Source organism: Talpa occidentalis, unplaced genomic scaffold, assembly GCF_014898055.3.
Source record: "Talpa occidentalis isolate TD23 unplaced genomic scaffold, MPIMG_talOcc4v2.1 talOcc4.14, whole genome shotgun sequence".
In the NCBI taxonomy this organism is placed as follows: Eukaryota; Metazoa; Chordata; class Mammalia; order Eulipotyphla; family Talpidae; genus Talpa; species Talpa occidentalis.
The window spans coordinates 19,879,745-19,897,622 of record NW_023601433.1 but is presented as its reverse complement, the minus strand read 5'-3'; positions in this window follow the sequence as shown (position 1 = coordinate 19,897,622).

Below are 17,878 nucleotides of genomic sequence, written 5' to 3'. Positions count from 1 at the left end.
CTAAAAATAGCACCAAACCAGACAAAAGCCTCCCCACCCCCAAAGCACAACCACTCAGTGGCCATGGTGAACAGGAGTACACCAGGGAAGGCTGAGGCTCTGGAGAGGCTCAGGGACTGGGTCCAGTCACAGGAGCCAGGAGGAGCATGAGACCCACAGGACTGCAGCACAGAAATCTGGGCAAAACTGATTTCCCTGGAGCACAGATATCCCTGGGGCAGAGCAGGTGAAGGGCCAGGAGGGCCAAGAAACTGGTGAAACACCTGGAGGGGAGCAGAGTGGGTGAGTCGTGGGGTGTGGAGGGGCTGGGGAGAGCTGAGCAGGTACATGGCCCAGGAGGAGTATGAGGCTGTGTGGATGGCCCCAGGGTCAGAGGCACCAGGGCCAGAGGCAGGAAAACCTGGACCTCTGTACCCCATCATAGGCTCCGTTCCCTGAGAACCATATTGCCCCCTTGCTGGGAGAGACCTGCTGCTCTATCCTGGGCACAGGGATGGCATAGAGGATGCAGGAGCTCTTGCAAAGGCTTGGGCCCAGGTGGTAAAACGTGCAGATTGCAAGGAGCGGATAGAGAGGGTCTCTAGCTCCCCTTAAGAAAGACTCGGGGACCAGTATATTAGAATCCAAACAGGACTCTTCAGGGTGGAGAGAGTTTATTCACAGGCCAGCCCTACCCACACGACCTGCTCAGATGGAAAATCTGCACCCCATCTTCCTACACCAGGAAGCCCTAGGCTATGATCAATCTCAGTCCCGCAGTGAGCATTGTCACCTTGAACTTTTGCAGCTTGGGATTCTTACACAGTGTCAGCCCAGCTGGAATTTCTCCTTTTAAAAATCCTCTCCAGATGGCCAATCACCCCTCATCCTCCCTGGATTCAAACCCTGCAGGGTGACCTTAGCCAAATTGGAAACATTATTATCGCCCAACAGATGCAGGCTTTGGACACCATTCTCTGCCAGTTGAATCACTGGGTCAGGAACGAAAAGCTACAGGGGCTATCTACCTTAAATTTGTGTTTTTTCATCATTGTTTAGATGGTGTTCAATTCCCTTCTAAAACAGGTTTTGCTAAGTCTGGTAAATGCAAGTGAGGTGAGGTATGTGTGTTTGAAAAAAGGAAGAGGGATATTCTGAAGGGCCTTAAGATTATGTAAAGCCGGATGGGTAAAATGAAATGGCATTAGAATGAAAGCAAGCAAAAGAAAGTGTTAAGGTCTGAGAGAGAGATTTTGGTGAGAAATCGTGTATACTCAGGTGCCTCCCTCTCCTCCAAAACATTCGTGGGCTTGCTCATCTGACCAGCAAAGCCCCCTCTGATCGCTACCTCGTCAGCCGAACGTGGGGCCAAGACATCATGGATCCTGCCCCTAGTAGGCCCAGTGATCATGATTATGCTTTTCTTTGTTTCTGCACCCTGTTTTCTCTGCTTTATCCAGGCAAAGCTCTCTGACATGAGCCTTCACTCTCCCAGACCCGGGAAAGCCATTCCTGTAATTGACAGATGAGCAACAGGGCATTGCTCTAGGGGTTCTGGGCCAACCTGGTCTGTCCAGCGACCAGTTGCTTATTTCTCTAAACAAATGGATCCCACTGTAAGAGGATGGCAGGCCCGCCTGCGCACACTTGTGGCAGCTGCTCATCTCACTAGACAGGCCTTAAAACCCACACTGGGCCAACCTGTACATGTTAGTTCTCCACATCGGCTCCACGACCAACTCATTTACCAGCCTCTCTCCCCTCCATCACCCTCTTGTCTGTTAGATTTCTACTCTTTGTCAAAGACCCTCTCATCTCCCTCTCCCAGTCGACGACTCTCCAACCTGCTAGGCCTCATGGGTGTTCCACTCCCTAACGCAGATAACACCCTCTTCTTACTATGGTGGACACCATCACCAGTCAGACAGTGGACCTGCCTTTATCTCAAAGATTACTCCACAGGTCTCCTCCCTGGGCATCACCTGGAAACTACACATTCCCTCCCGACCGCAATCCTCTGGTAAGGTAGAACGGGTAAATGGTCTGACCAGAGACCACCTAACCAAACTCTCCACTGAAATGCGGAAATTCTGTGTGGAGCTGCTCCCACTGGCTTTAATGCACCTCTGAGTCACCCCTTGTGGCCCCTTGTTCCTGACCCCCTTACTAACCATGAGCTCCCGTCCAACCTACTCTGTTGGCTGGATATTTTCCATACTGCTCTTTGCTCAGACAGCTGCTCCAAGAACACGCAGAGCGTTGTCTGCCACAACCTGTGCCTCCGTCCCCTGATGCACCTGTCAACCTGGTGTGCCCTGGAGACCAGGTTCTTCTGAAAGCCATCTCTCCAAAACAACTTCCGCCAAAGTGGATGGGTCCACACACGATCATCCTGACTACACCAATGGCTGTCAAGGTCTTGGGCAACACGTCTTGGCATCAGCTTTGCAGGGTCAAACTGGTCCCTGTGGACAAGCAGTATATATGCGAGTGCTGGGCCCAACTCGGGTACGCATCACTGTGCCCCTGGTCAAGGTTCCACTCAGCCTACAGAGCAGAGGCCCTCTGACTCTCTCTCTGTTTCTAATCCCATCACTTCAAGCCACATCCAGTTCTTCTGTCTATGCCTAGAGATTCCAGATCAGTACAGCCTCAGGCAAGGTATGAGCACTCCCAGGGCCTCTGATCCTAACCTTATTTTTTCTTTTTGCCCCATGCATTTCATCCAACACTGGATCCAAGACCTGCCCCGTAGCAGCTTTAACCAACTCCTCCACCCATATCCTCGTGTCCCTGCAAAGACCATCTCATAACCAGGCCTGAGCCCCACCCTGGTCTTCGCCCCCATCCAGCAGGAAGTAGCCAAAGAAAGAACCGTTGCCCCTTTTCCTATCAACAAAAGGCTGGTATGAAAGGTCGATGCAGGGGCCAGGAATGGGGAAGCCCTCATACAAACAATAAGATGGCCCTAGCACCAGTATCCCTGATTCCATCAAACCGAAACTGAAGCCATAAGCAGGAGAAAACAACTCGGCTCCACGAAAAAACAACTTTGTTCCCCCTAAGCCTGTTTCCCCCACTACCAACCCAGTTTTCCTGCCTAACATCTCCTCACCCTATAAAATGACATCTCCCCCCACAACGGGCGTGACTTCAGGGACAACCCACCTTGGGTCAGCAAAGCTCGCCTTGGGGCACAATGAGTTTTCCCTTCCTTTGAGAAAGTTTAGCCTGGCTCCCCTTTTCTTTGCCACGCCAAACCTTTCATCTTGGTGCCCAAAACCCAGAAGGCTGTGTTCCCTGGCGCCAGGGCCGCCTCCCTGTCCCTGGGACTCTCCTCTCGATTGTAGACACCACACATCCACCACAGGCCTTGATCCTTGGGGGTGAGTCACCTGCCTGACCCTCCTTCCTGGGAGGCCCTCACCCCTGGTTACCCGGCTCCTCTCCTCACCCCCATCCTGGTTGACTGTTCCATAAACCGCAGGCCTATGCCAGCCGACCCCCATTGCTCCAGGTTCTGGATTTGTGGACGCCCGTCCAGCCCAGTTGTCCCAGTCCGGGTGTCAACCGAGCGGTGGAGATGTCCCCCTCACTCGCCTGCCCCCATTCCAAAGGCCAGGACCGGGTCGTGGGACGCCGCGATTCGGGTCCTGTGCCCCCAAAGGTCAGATGAGGTCATGGGAAACTGCGTTCCTGAGTCTGTACCCCCATTCGTTCGGGAGAGGAGCCGACAGCCATTGGGTCCTCACATTCCAAGCTGAGCCCAGCCATCCCTCTGGGACGCCGTCTCTCAAACCTCGATCCGCTGGGGCTCAGGCCAGATCTGCGCCTCAGCGTCTAGTCTTCTCCTGCAACACTGCCCAGCCTCAGTGCCCATTGGAGAATGGCTCTCATTGGCCAGAACAGGGCGCTTTCCATTTCACGGTCCTTACAGACCTGAACAGTTTCTGTCACCGCAATGGAACATGGTCAGAGATCCCTCATGTCCAGGCTTGCTTTCTCGTGCGCTCCAGTCCCTCCCTCCTGCAAACCAGTTCTACTTCCCAAGTCTCGAGACTCTTCTCACTCTTCACCCTCTCCAGACCCCTCTTCTGCATTCTCTGATCCTCTAGATGTTCAGGCTTCACCTCCTTCAGCTTCCCAGGCCTGGCCCCCCTTCCACCTCCCAGTCACCACACCTGCTCTCACATTCGTCCTCTTTGTCCCCTTAGGCAGGTTGTGGGAACGAAAGAGTAGGTGGAGTCCACGATCCTTTCCCTCTGTCTGATCTCTCCCAGATTGAAAAGCGTCTCGGCTCTTTTACTAAGGACCCCACTACCTACGCCAAAGAATTTCGTTATCTTCCAAGGTTACACCTAAGGTTACACCTATAACCTTCGGTGTCATGATTACACGTTATCCTCTCTTCCACCCTGACCTCTAATCAAAGAGAACGTGTTTTTCAGTCTGCTCGAGGCCACACAGATCAGGTCCACTTCACTGACACAACCATGCCCCCAGGCCCTGAAGCAGGTCCCCACCAGGAGCCTGGCTGGGAATACCAGACTGACACTGACGCGGGTCGCGGGGGCAGGGCTCGCTGAGACACTTCATCACCTGCCTCTTAGCTGGGCTCCAAGAAGCAGCCGGTCTCCAAGGCGGTTAATTTTGACAAGCTGCAGGAGATCACCCAGTTCCACCCCGTACAGAGGAGAACAGGGACTACAAACAGCTATGAAGTGCATGTGGCTGCTAGATCTGTTTATACACCTACCCGGGATGGGTTGGTTGCATTACAACTGGCGTAGACGGCAGGACGGTTCAAAGCAGGATGGCTCTATGCAGACGAAACCCTTTGGAACCTGGGGAGGGGTTGCCAGGTGGCCGGCCACGAGCAGATGGTACTCAGTGGCCGACCTCCTCGCCATGTGGGCACCTCCCCAGGAATGGCCAGAGGTAGATGGATCCCCGGGGCAGTTGGAACAGGCCCTGTATGAAATAGAAGAAACCCTGAATGGGTGCAGTGCCCGCGAGGTAACAGGAGCAGTGGGGTGGGTGTTTCTCACAGCTCTGCAACAGTCCAGGCAGAAAGAGCAATCTAGAGTCCAGCGAGTATGGGATGAGATGCGGGAAGAGATGCGAAAACTGCAACAATGTTTGAGGATTGTGGAGGAGGAAGTTCACAGAAACCAACCCACCATTCTGGAGATGCCAGACTCCAGCTCAGACAGGAAGGAGAGGGATGCTGGCCCCTTGCCCGAATCGCAGCCGGTGGTGGCAAACCAACCTGTGACTCCAGAGATGCCAGACTCCTCCTCAGGACAGGAGGAGGGGGAGGCTGGCCCTTTGCCCGAGTCCCAACTGGCGATGGCAAACCAAACTGCGACCCCGGAGATGCCGGACTCCTCTGGAGAGGAGGTGGAGGCTGGTCCCATGCTCCGGGCCCACCAAGTGGTGACTCAGAAATAAAGCAGCAGCCACCCATGGCCCCAGCGGGGTTGGGGGGCGGTCAGGCTGCTGGACCACCACAAATGACAGAATTTACTTCCTATCAACCATACACCCAGGCGGAACTGGTGGACTTGGGCAAACAGTTTCCACCAGAATCCGGGGGAACCCTTGGCAGCCAGGCTGCTACATTTGTGGGGCCTGGGGCTGGATGGGATTATTTGTATGGCACAAGTGATGGAGAGACTGGCCTCCGTGGCTTTACACCCATCCTTGCGACAGAGGCTACAGAACAGCCAGCGGTATGAACAGGGCGACCCCACCCTCTGGGAATGGATAATGGCTGCCATACGGACAGTCTGCCTGATGCAGGAGACGTGCCGGACACAGTAAGTGGATGGGAGACGTACGCCGAGCTGATACAGGTCATTCGGGAATTGGGGATGTGGTAGGCCATGTTTAATGTGAATTCCCGTGGTCCTGATGACGAGCGTTTCACAGCAGGGATGAGAGACTTAGTATTAAAAAATGTCCCCTCATCCTCATTTGGATCCCTCATGGCAGTTCTAGCACCCCGTGTGGGTCATCAGCTACATGACGTCACAACAATGATAGCCAGCTTGGGCGAAGTTGAGAACTGGCACTCTCAAACTCAGAAGGGAATATGGGTAGTTGTTGAAAAGTGAAAAGGAATGCCAAGGAGGGAAAGGAAGCCTCTTGGCATCACAGAACTTATTAAAGTCACCCATAACCAAATGTGGACAGATTTAGTGAGAGCAGGTGTAGATAGCAGTAAAATACATGCACAGCCCAATCTATGTTTGTTGGAATTATGGCAGCAGCTGCAAGAAGACCACAGGTTCATGACCATGAGAAGGACTGCTGCTCAGGGGGAGCCTGGAAGCTCCAGGCCTCAGGCACATACCCTGCGCCTGGAAGACACTTGCTGCCAACCCCATCCTCGGGTGATGGCCTGATCGCTTTCAAATAGGGTGAGGGCCAAGGAACCTGTCCACAGGGGACGGAGGGGGACCGGAGGCCACATGTGGAGCTTGCCATCCACTGGTCCCCAACTAACATGCAAAGGGTTTTAGCTCTGGCAGACACAGGAGCAGAATGTACTCTGCTCTTTGGAAATCCAGAAAGATTTCATGGGTCTATTTGTATTGATGGCTATGGAGGCCATAGTGTCAAGGTGACAGCAGTGAGACTATCTCTGGGGATTGGGTGATTACCCCCCAAAAGAGTATAAAGTATATGTATCGCCCATCCTGGAGTCCATCCTGGGGGTGGAGGTACTACGTGGCTTATGGCTAGAGACCACAGCCAGAGAGTTTCACCTTAGAGTGCATGTGGTAAAGGCAGTGGTGAGAGGACACGCTAAGCATCTGCCCACACAACTGCCAGTCCCTAGGCGAGTGACTAATACCAAGCAATATCAGTTGCCCGGAGGCTACAAGGAAATTACGGGCACAATATCAGAACTGGAGAAAACGGGCATTGTGCGTACTTTTCACAGCCCCGACAATTCACCGGTGTGGCCAGTGAAGAAGATCGATGGCTCTTGGAGCATGAGGGTAGATTATCATGAGGTAAATAAGCTAGTTCCCGCCTTGCATGCTGCAGTGCCTTAGGCAGCAGATTTGGTGGATCATCTGCTGGTGCCAATGAATGTCTTTTGCCACTAGGTTGATACCTGGCCTGGACTAACTTGTGTTCTGTTGTATTTTGTTATAGTGTGATGTATACTATTCACTTTTGTGGGCCATGGCTGCATTGTGTATGTTTGCTAAGAAACAAAATTTTATATATGTAGATGGTCTGGCAGAAAACCCTGAGGGGGTGGATTGTAGGGTAAGTTAAAAAGCATCAGGCTTTTCTGCCCTCCCGCCATTACGAGAGATGATGGATCCCTGTGGGCCTGAACACAGGCCTGATGGCAGCACCTGGAGTAGGGTGGGGGTGCGGTGTCGAGGGTGGAGGAGAGCAGTGGAGTGTGCGAGGAGAACGGCGACTACAAACAAGAGTGAGGAGCATGTGGCTGCTAGAACCGTTCATAAACCCACCTGGAATGGGTTGGTTGCGTTACAGCGGGGTCCGGGGGTTCACTCTGGGAAAGGTGTCAGTGCTCCCCTGTCAGTGGCATGCGGCGAGTTTCCCAGGCGAGTTTCTCCACGAGACAGAGACGGTTGTTATATTTAAAGAACAGGTTTATTAGGGAAAGGTAAAGGGGCAGGTTATGCTGAGAGAGGCCTGCATGGTTGTAGGCAGGCGGCCTTGACAGGTCATAGGCGGGCAGGAAGCTGCTGCCCTGCAGAGGGAGAGAGTTGGTAAGAAGAGGAACCTACACAGTCCCAGGTGGGTAGAGGGAGTGCTGCCCTGAGCCACTGCAGAGACTTTACAGACACAGTCCTCTTCTTTTTGGGGGGGTCACTCCTTGCGAGCCGTCAGTTGGTTGCTGATTTTGGATAACCACGCAGAATCCAAGAGGGACCGGAGATACCAGGATGGGGAGTGGAGATTCCAGGATGGGCCCAATCTCCAAATCTTTCCCCTCAGGTCTGTGCTCCACTCCCTAGAGCATCTGATCCTGCTTGGTTCTCACGCCTTGTGATAAGGCCCTGGTGCCTAAGGGTCATGACCTCTACAGCTGAGTTAATGGTCATGCAATTTCCCTCTATCCCTACCTCCTTGTGAGTCAGGTTCTGGTGTCAGGGTACCTCCTTTCCAGTCTTTCTATTCTGTCTGCCATTAAGGCATTCCTATTATATTTTGTGAGGAGGGGAAGTTGGGTCCCGAATGCTGGGTGAGTACAGAGTAAGTGGCTCCTATAGCAATCAGAAAATTAATATCTTACTTGTGACATCCAGGGTTACCCTAGGCTTAACCACAGAGACCATGTCATTGGGGACCTGGTGACGTCCTTGGGTCCTATCACTTGTCATCCAGGAGGTGTCAGTAGTCAGTCTACTACAGGGCAGGGAGAGGGGCACCCCAGAACCCCCAAAGCTGCTTGCTCTAAATAGGTTCTGCCATCTGCCGCATCGACACAAAACATTTAAGACTTTAATGGAAAGGAACTTTACCACAATTAGTAAACAATGCAGAAAAGACAAAGAATCTGTTAGAGGTCAGGGAGAAGGGCAGCCCAGACACCACAAACCTGCCTGCTCTAAATAGGTTCTGCCATCCCCCGCATCAACAGAAAACATATGAGACTTAAATGAAAAGAAACGTTAATACAATTTGTAAACAATGCAGGAAAGGTAAAGAATATAGTTTCTAAATCAAGCATCCAAAGTTACCTGTCCCCTTGTGGGGAAAAGTCCACCCATACAGGATTGGCCTAGAGCAAGGCCTGAAAGCCTGTCCCAAGTCTAAAGCACCTTCCAGTGGGGACCCACAGAAAAGGATCAGAAACAACCAGACAAATCTGGGAGGAAAAGCGCAAAATCAAAATCAAGACAAAAAACACCATTGTCACCTCCCCACCGGTCTCTCGCCCATGCTGTTGTCACCCAGTCCACGACCAAAAGGCAAGTGCAGTTTCTGCACGTGTCTCTCGGCTCCATGTGCCTCCTCCAGGTCTCCTTCTGGCTCCATCCTGCTTCTTTCCTTCTCAGTCTCCACTGCAGCTTCTTCTCTCCCTTCTCAGCTCCCTTATCTCACTTCCTTTGGGTTGGCAGAGAACCTGGAACTTCCCCTTTTCCTGGGGACCACCCTATTATCATGGATAACTGTACGGAAACACATATTTTAACTGTCTTAATTTGTTTAGGTGAGATGTCATTAAATTTTAGTTTTCTTATACTAAGAAGCAAAATATAAACCTGCAAGCTCAACAATATTTAGAGAAAGTGATATTGTTTAACAAATTCTCATTCTTAAACTTAATAAGACCTTAGTTTTATATGAAATTTGGCCACCATTTAAATAATGATAAAAGAAAAAATTTAAGGGAGAGATACCAATTGTAACTGTTAGTTTTTCTTAGGACTAGAATTTTAAATTAATTTCAGAGTTGCAAATTCTAACATCCCAAAAACCAAATTTCTTTCTTAGGCAAGTACTAGATAGATGGATGAAAACCAGGAAAAATAAGAGAGACTTAATATCATATACATTTCCTACATACCTGTGAGGAACACAGTGTTGCTGAGGAACTTGCCCACGAGGCTAATTTTTGCTAGGACAAGGGGAAAGAAAGAAGTCAATCTGGGATTTTTCTGGAAAAGAATTTTATCACGAGATTTAGGTGTAATCATCGAAATGCAAACTTATCTTTTTTGATGTAGACTAGGTCAATTACTCTTTTTTTTCCTGAATACTATGTGCTTCCTTTTGAAAATAAAGACATTTCAACATAAAATATTGATACTCAATATGAAAAATGTAATGCTTGCATGCTTCAAATTCAGCCATTAAGTTTTTTTTTTTGGTTTTTTTTTGTGTGTTTTTCTTGATTTTTTTTTATTAAATAATAAATTTTATTTTTATATTCCCCCATACAACTGCACATGCCCCATTCTGACACCAATCCCTCCCCTCCCGGCCCCACCCCCCAAAAAGTGTCTCTGGTTCATAGTTTTTTGTTGATTTTGATTTTCACTTTCTTATAGTTATTCTTTTTCCTGATCCCTTATTTAAGTTTTCTAGATTCCTGCTATGAGTGAGACCATCCGGTATTTTTCTTTTTCTTTTTGGCTTATTTCGCTGAGCATGAGCCCTTCCAGCGCCATCCATGTTGCTGCAAATTGCATGTGTTTATCTTTTTTGAATGCTGAGTAATATTCCATGGTATATATGTACCACATCTTCTTGATCCAGTCATCTATTTTTGGGCATTTGGGTTGTTTCCAAAGCTTAGCTATTGTAAACAGTGCTGCTATAAACACAGGGGTGCAGGTGCTCTTTGGAATTGATGTTTCTGTGTCCTTTGGGTAAATACCTAGGAGTGGAATTGCTGGATCATATGGAAGCTCTATGTTTAGTAGGTCCAGAAATCTCCACACAGCTCTCCATAGTGGTTGGACCAGTTTGCACTCCCACCAACAGTGCAGAAGAGTTCCTTTTTCTCCACACCCTCGCCAACATTTGTTGTTTCTAGTTTTTTTAATATGTGCCATTCTCACTGGTGTGAGATGGTATCTCATGGTAGTTTTGATTTGCATTTCCCTGATTACAAGTGATGTTGAACATTTTTTCATATGTCTGTTGGCCATTTGCATTTCCTCTTCAGAGAAGTTTCTTTTTAGCTCTTCTGCCCATTTTTTGACTGGAGTATTTTCTTTGTTGTTGTTGAGTTTCATCAGTTCTTTGCAGATTTTTGTGATCAGTCCTTTATCATTAGTGTTGGGTGCAAAAATGTCCTCCCAGTTGGTGGGGTTTCTCTTTGATTTTGTTATTGTCTCTTTTGCTGTGCAGAAGCTCTTTAATTTGATGTAGTCCCAGCTGTTTATCTTTGCCTTCACTATCACTGCTTTGGGTGATGTGTCTGTAAAGATGTCTTTGATATGCAAATCACGTAGTGTTTCGCCTATATTTCCTTCTATGTATTTTATGGTTTCAGGTCTTATGTCTAGTTCTTTAATCCATTTTGAGTTGATTTTTGTGTATGGTGTGAGGTAGTGGTCAAGCTTCATTCTTTTGCATGTAGCAACCCAGTTTTCCCAGCACCATTTATTGAACAAACTTTCTTTGCTCCAATGCATAGTCTTTGCTCCTTTGTCAAAGATTAGTTGACCATAAATCTGTGGGTTTATTTCTGGATTTTCTATTCGATTCCATTGGTCTGTATGTCTGTTCTTGTTCCAATACCATGCAGTTTTGATGATTATGGCTTTGTAGTATAGTTTGAAGTCTGGGAGTGTGATGCCTCCATTCCCTTCTTTTTTTTCAGTAGAGCTTTGGCTATTCGGGGTTTTTGGTGATTCCATATGAATTTCATCAATAATTGTTCTATTTCTTTGAAGAATGACATTGAAATTTTGATTGGAATAGCATTGAATCGGTATATTGCTTTTGGTAGGATGGCCATTTTAATAATGTTTATTCTTCCAATCCATGAGCAGGGGATGTCTTTCCATTTCTTTGTGTCTTCTTCTATTTCTTTTAACAGTGTTTTATAATTTTCATTGTATAGGTCCTTTACCTCTTTTGTTAGATTTATTCCCAAATATTTGATTTTTTTTGTTTCGATAATAAAAGGGATGGTTTTTTTGATTTCTTATTCTTCAGATTTATTGTTTGTGTATAGGAAGGCTACTGACTTTTACGTGTTGATTTTGTATCCTGCCACTTTACTGAATGGATTGATGAGTTGAATTAGTTTTTCTGTTGAGTTTTTGGGGTTCTCTATGTATATTATCATATCATCTGCAAATAGTGATAGTTTGACTTCTTCTTTTCCTATTTGGATTCCTTGGATATCTTTCTCTTGTCTTATTGCTCTGGCTAGGACTTCCAGTATTATATTGAAAAGCAGTGGTGAGAGTGGACATCCTTGTCTTGTTCCAGATCTTAATGGAATTGCGTTCAGCTTTTCACCATTGAGGATGATACTGGCTGCTGGCTTGTCATAGATGGCCTTTATGATGTTGAGGTATGTTCCTTGTATCCCAAGAATTTCAAGGGCTTTTATCATGAATGGGTGTTGCACTTTGTTGAAAGCTTTCTCAGCATCTATTGATATTATCATATGGTTTTTATATTTCTTTTTGTTGATGTGTTGGATAATGTTGATTGATTTTCGGATGTTAAACCATCCTTGTGTCCCTGGAATGAATCCTCCTTGGTCGTGGTGAATTATCTTATGGATACATTGTTGGATTCTGATAGCTAAAATTTTATTGAGGATTTTTGCATCAGTGTTCATTAGGGAGATTGGCCTGTAGTTTTCCTTTTTTGTGTTGTCCTTATTCGGTTTTGGTATTAGTGTAATGTTGGCTTCATAGAACGTGTTTGGTATTGTCCCTTCCTTCTCAATTTTTTGGAAGAGTTTGTGAAGGATAGGCACTAATTCGTCTCTGAATCTTTGGTAGAATTCATTTGTAAATCCATCATGTCCTGGGCTTTTGTTTTTGGGAAGGTTTTTGATTACCATTTCAATTTCGCTGCTTGTAATTGGTCTGTTTAGGTGTTCTATTTCTTCTTTATCTAGCTTTGGGTGATTGTAGAGTTGTAGGAATTTGTCCATCTCCTCTAGATTGTTGAACTTGTTTCCATATAACTGTTCATAGTAGTTACTGATTATTCTTTTGATTTCTGCTGTGTCCGTTGTGATTTCTCCTCTTTCATTTATGATCCTGTTTATTTGTGCTTTCTCCCTTTTTTCCTTTGTGAGCCTGGCTAGGGGTTTGTCTATTTTATTGATTTTTTCAAAGAACCAGCTCTTGGTTTCATTGATCTTTTGGATTGTTTTTTTAGTTTCAATTTCATTTATTTCTGCTTTGGTTTTTATTATTTCTTTTCTTCTACTGGTTTTGGGTTTTTTTTTTGTTGTTCTTTTTCTAGATCTCTGAGCTTCGAGATTAGGTTGTTTCTTTGAGTTCTTTCTTGTTTTTTGATGCGAGCTTCTATTGCTATATATTTTCCTCTTATTAGTGCTTTTGCTGCATCCCATACATTTAGGATATTAATGTCCTCTTTGTCATTCAATTCAAAGAATTTTTTAATTTCTTCTTTGATCTCCTCGTTAGTCCAGTGGTCTTCCAGTAGTGTGATTTTTAATCTCCATGAGGTAGGATAGTTCCTTGCCTTCTTTTTATGGTTTATTTCTAGTTTGATGCCTTCATGGTCAGAAAAAATGGTTGGTATGATTTCAATCTTGGTGTATCTGTTGATGTTTGTCTTGTGCCCCAGTATGTGATCGATCCTGGAGAATGATCCATGTGCGCTTGAGAAAAATGTGTACTCTGTTTTTTTTGGGTTTAGTGTTCTATAGATCTCTGTTTAGCCCAAATGCTCTAGGTCCGTATTTAGAGCTTTAGTTTCTTTACTTATTTTTTGTCTTGTTCATCTATCCATTGTTGATAGTGGTGTGTTGAAGTCTCCCACTACGTATGTGTTTTCTCTGATGTCTGTTTTCAGAGAGGACAACAGTTGTTTGATATATTTTGGTGCTCCTTCGTTTGGTGAGTATATATTAATGAGTGTTATTTCTTTTTGAAGTATTGTCCCCTTGATCATAATGTAGTGACCACTGGGGTCTCTTTTTATTTTTTTGAGTTTGAAGTCTGTTTTATCTGATATATGTATAGCTGTTCCTGCTTTCTTTTTTGGTCCATTTGCTTGTAGGATTGTTTTCCATCCTTTAACTTTAAGCCTATTTTTATCTTTTGTAGCTAAATGTGTTTCCTGGAGACAGAAAAAGGTTGGGTTTTGTTTCTTAATCCAGGCTGCAACTCTGTGTCTTTTTATTGAAGAGTTTAGTCCATTTACATTTAGAGTTAATATTGATATGTTAGCATCTGTATTTGCCATTGTGTTTGTCTTTCCTTTGATTTTATTTATTTATTCTTTTAATAACTTTTTTTTTTGGTCTTCTTTCGTTGTTATTCATCCCTCTGAGGTTCTGGCTTTAGGATTCCTTGTAGTATTTTTTGGAGTGTGGGTTTAGTCGTAATGAAATTCCGGAGTTTCTCTTTGTCTGGGAAGGTCCATATCCTTTCTTCAAAGAGGAAAGAGAGCTTTGCGGGATAGAGTATTCTTGGTTGGCATCTGTTTTCTTGGAGTCTGTTGACTATGTCCCTCCACTCTCTCCTTGCCCGTAGTGTTTCTTCAGAGAAGTCTGATGTCAGCCTGATTGGTTTTCCTTTGAATGTCATCTGTCTCTTCCCTCTTGTCAGCTTCATTATTTTTTCCTTGTCCTGGATTCTTGGGAGCTTTACTATTATGTGTCTTGCTGTGTTTTTCCTTTCGTCGTGGAAGTTTGGTGTTCTTCTTGCTTCTTTTATATCAATTTTCAGCTCCTTCTTCGCATTTGGGAAGTTCTCTTCAATTATCTCCTGGAATATTTTCTCTGTTCCTACATCTCTCTCCTCTCCTTCTGGAATTCCTATAACTCTTATATTTCCTTTCCTCATGGAGTCAGATAGTTCCCAAAGTCTTTCTTCGTTCTTTTTCCTTCGTACTTCTCTTTCCTTTTCTGTTTTGGTTCTTTTTATTTCTGTGTCTTCAAGAGTACTTATTCGTTCTTCCATTTCATGTATTCTGCTTTCATTGCTTTTCCCAGAGTTCTTTAGTTCCTCCATTAATTCTTTGATCTCTTGCATTTCTTTTACTTCCCTCTTTAGGGACTCAATTTCATTCTTCTGACCATTGTTTTCCCTTTTTAGGGACTCAATTTCATTCTTCTGACCATTGTTTTCCCTCTTTAGGGACTCAATTTCCTTCTTCTGATCATTGTTTTCCTTTATGACTTCTGCCACTTTTTTATTCAGGGCAATTTTAAATTCTCTTTCTGGAAGGCTCAGAAGTTCTTCCATGTTACTGTCGTTGCAATCTGGAGGGTGGTTTTCTTTTTGTGGTGTGCTTCTTTCCTGAGGCGTTTTTTAGGTTGCGTGTGGTTCTTCTACTCCCTACTGTCTGTTTTCTAATTTGTCGTATGCATTGGGACACTGTGTTGCTCGGACTGGCCGTCATCTTGGGTGAACTTCTCCGCTCCCTTCTGGCTCCTCCAGGAACCATCTCTGGCTTCTGGGGGGGCTTTCTGCTGGTTTCAGGAAGTCTTTACTGAAGAAATGTCCCTTTTCTAAACTGGCGAAGCGGGACGCAGTCCCTGTACATCCGGTCTCAGGCACACACTTCTGTGTGCCCGGTCTGCCCCGGACGTGGGTGCCTGCTCCCTCTGTGGGCTCCTACTGCTGGTTGGAAGGGGCCTGGCGTGGGCTAACTTCCCAGCTGGCCACTGGGTCCTCCAGAAGCCTTCTGCCCTTTTCAAGCAGTCTTAAGAAATTTCCCTGCTCTATGGGGTGTTAGTGACTTTTTTTCTGGTCGCTAGGTGGCGCCAGAGATCTCTCCTATTGTCCTTGGGGGGCTGTTTTTGAACCCCCCCACCCCCGTGAGACAGGGAACAGAGAGCGAGAATGGTAGGGTAAACCTCAACGGCTTTGGGGTGCTGTGTCTCTTGTGCCCCACCGTCGTGGGGAACCCACGCCCCTAATTTCATGCCCCGGGTCTCAGTTCAAAGCCCTCAGGTCCAGGACGCGGGCTGTAGCCCAGTTCAGTGGCACGGGAATGGCGCCTTTTGCACCGCTCTCGTGCCTGGGCGCCTGGTTCCTGCTCACTCAGGGAGGGACTTTCACCCCAGTGAGGGCCTCCGCGCGTCTCCCCGCAAGCCTAGGTCGCAGGCGCGGGGACCTGGGCCGCCGGGATCCCGGTCCGCGTTTGCTTTTCAAGCGCGCCAAGCGCGCAGCTTTTCCGCGCAAGCTACTGGCAGCCCGGGCTGTGTGTGCGTCTCCCGGGGTCTTTGTTCTTCTCTTATGGCGCCCGGAGCCATTCGCTCACCGCCGCGGTGGATCCTGCAGGGTTCTCCACAGCTCCCGTTCACGGGGTGTGGTGGCTGCAATAGTTCCTTTCCACTCACAGTCCCGCTTGCTGCGTCGTTTGTTCTTGTTGGCCGTTTTGGTTTGTTGTTTTCCTCCTCTCTGCCGGTCGGAGAGTGCCGCCTCTGTGGGCGGGGGAGGGGAGCAGGGTTCTGCGCTTCCCTCCCTTCTGGTCCTCTTTTATGGCAACTTTCTTCTTTGGGCAGTTTGCTGGCGTCACTCGTTTATCTTCCGTGTCCCACTTTTCACTGGGACCTGCCGCTTTTCCTCCCTATTAACTTTTTTTAATGGGAGATCTTACTCGCAGCGTCTCCTCGCCGCCATGTTGCTCCGCCCCTCCAAAATGAAGGTCTCAGCCATTAAGTTTTGATCTAGTTTTTGATTACCAAAATCTTAAATCCTGGTCTCAAAATTGGGGATTTTTTATTAGACTTTCTATAGGTGTCATTTATAACTAATACTCCTAAGGCATTAGACAGTGATACAAATGGATATTTTTTTGATTCTTTTTTTAAAATGTTGGTCATGTGCATTAGTTTTAAAAAGTAGTCATTTTTTTTAAAAAAAGTAGTTATTCTATCTGTGAAAATACTGAGACATTTTTATTGATGAAATATAGAAACTGTTTTTACTAATTCCTTTAGAGAAAATATTTCTCAAAATTGTATATTTTTTATTTAAATTTTTAAAAATATTTATTTATTTATTTATACATGAACCAAGGTACAGGCCAATTGCCAGGGAGGGCAATTTTTTTTTTCCACCTAATTGCCTTGATTGCCTTTATTTTTTTTTTAATATATTTTGGTGCTCCTTCGTTTGGTGAGTATATGTTAATGAGTGTTATTTCTTCTTGAAGTATTGTCCCCTTGATCATAATGTAGTGACCATTCGGGTCTGTTTTTATCTTTTGAAGTTTGAAATCTGTTTTATCTGATATAAGTATAGCTGTTCCTGCTTTCTCTTTTGGTCCATTTGCTTGTAGGATTGTTTTCCATCCTTTAACTTTGAGTCTATTTTTATCTTTTGTAGCTAGATGTGTTTCCTGGAGACAGCAAAAGGTTGGGTTTTATTTCTTAATCCAGGCTGCAACTCTGTGTCTTTTTATTGAAGAGTTTAGTCCATTTACATTTAGAGTTAATATTGATATGTTAGCATCTGTATTTGCCATTGTGTTTGTCTTTCCTTTGATTTTATTTATTTATTCTTTTAATAACTTTTTTTTTGGCCTTCTTTTGTTGTTATTCGTCCCTCTGTGGTTCTGGCTTTAGGATTACTTGTAGTATTTTTTGGAGTGGGGGTTTAGTCATAATGAAATTCCGGAGTTTTTGTTTGTCTGGGAAGGTCCTTATTCTTTCTTCATAGAGGAAGGAGAGCTTTGCGGGATAGAGTATTCTTGGTTGGCATCTGTTTTCTTGGAGTCTGTTGACTATGTCCCTCCATTCTCTCCCTGCCTGGAGTGTTTCCTCGGAGAAGTCTGATGTCAGCCTGATTGGTTTTTCCTTTGAATGTTATCTGTTTCTTCCCTCTTGTCAGCTTCATTATTTTTTCCTTGTCCTAGATTCTTGGGAGCTTTACTATTATGTGTCTTGCTGTATTTTTCCTTTTGTCGTGGAAGTTTGGTGTTCTTTTTGCTTCTGGTATATCAATTTTCAGCTCCTTCTTCACATTTGGGAAGTTCTCTTCAATTATCTCCTGGAATATTTTCTTTGTTCCTACATCTCTCTCCTCTCCTTCTGGTATTCCTATAACTCTTATATTTCGTTTCCTCATGGAGTCAGATAGTTCCCGAAGTCTTTCTTCGTTCTTTTTCCTTCGTACTTCTCTTTCCTTTTCTGTTTTGGTTCTTTTTATTTCTGTTTCTTCAAGAGTACTTATTCGTTCTTCCATTTCATCTATTCTGCTTTCATTGCTTTTCCCAGAGT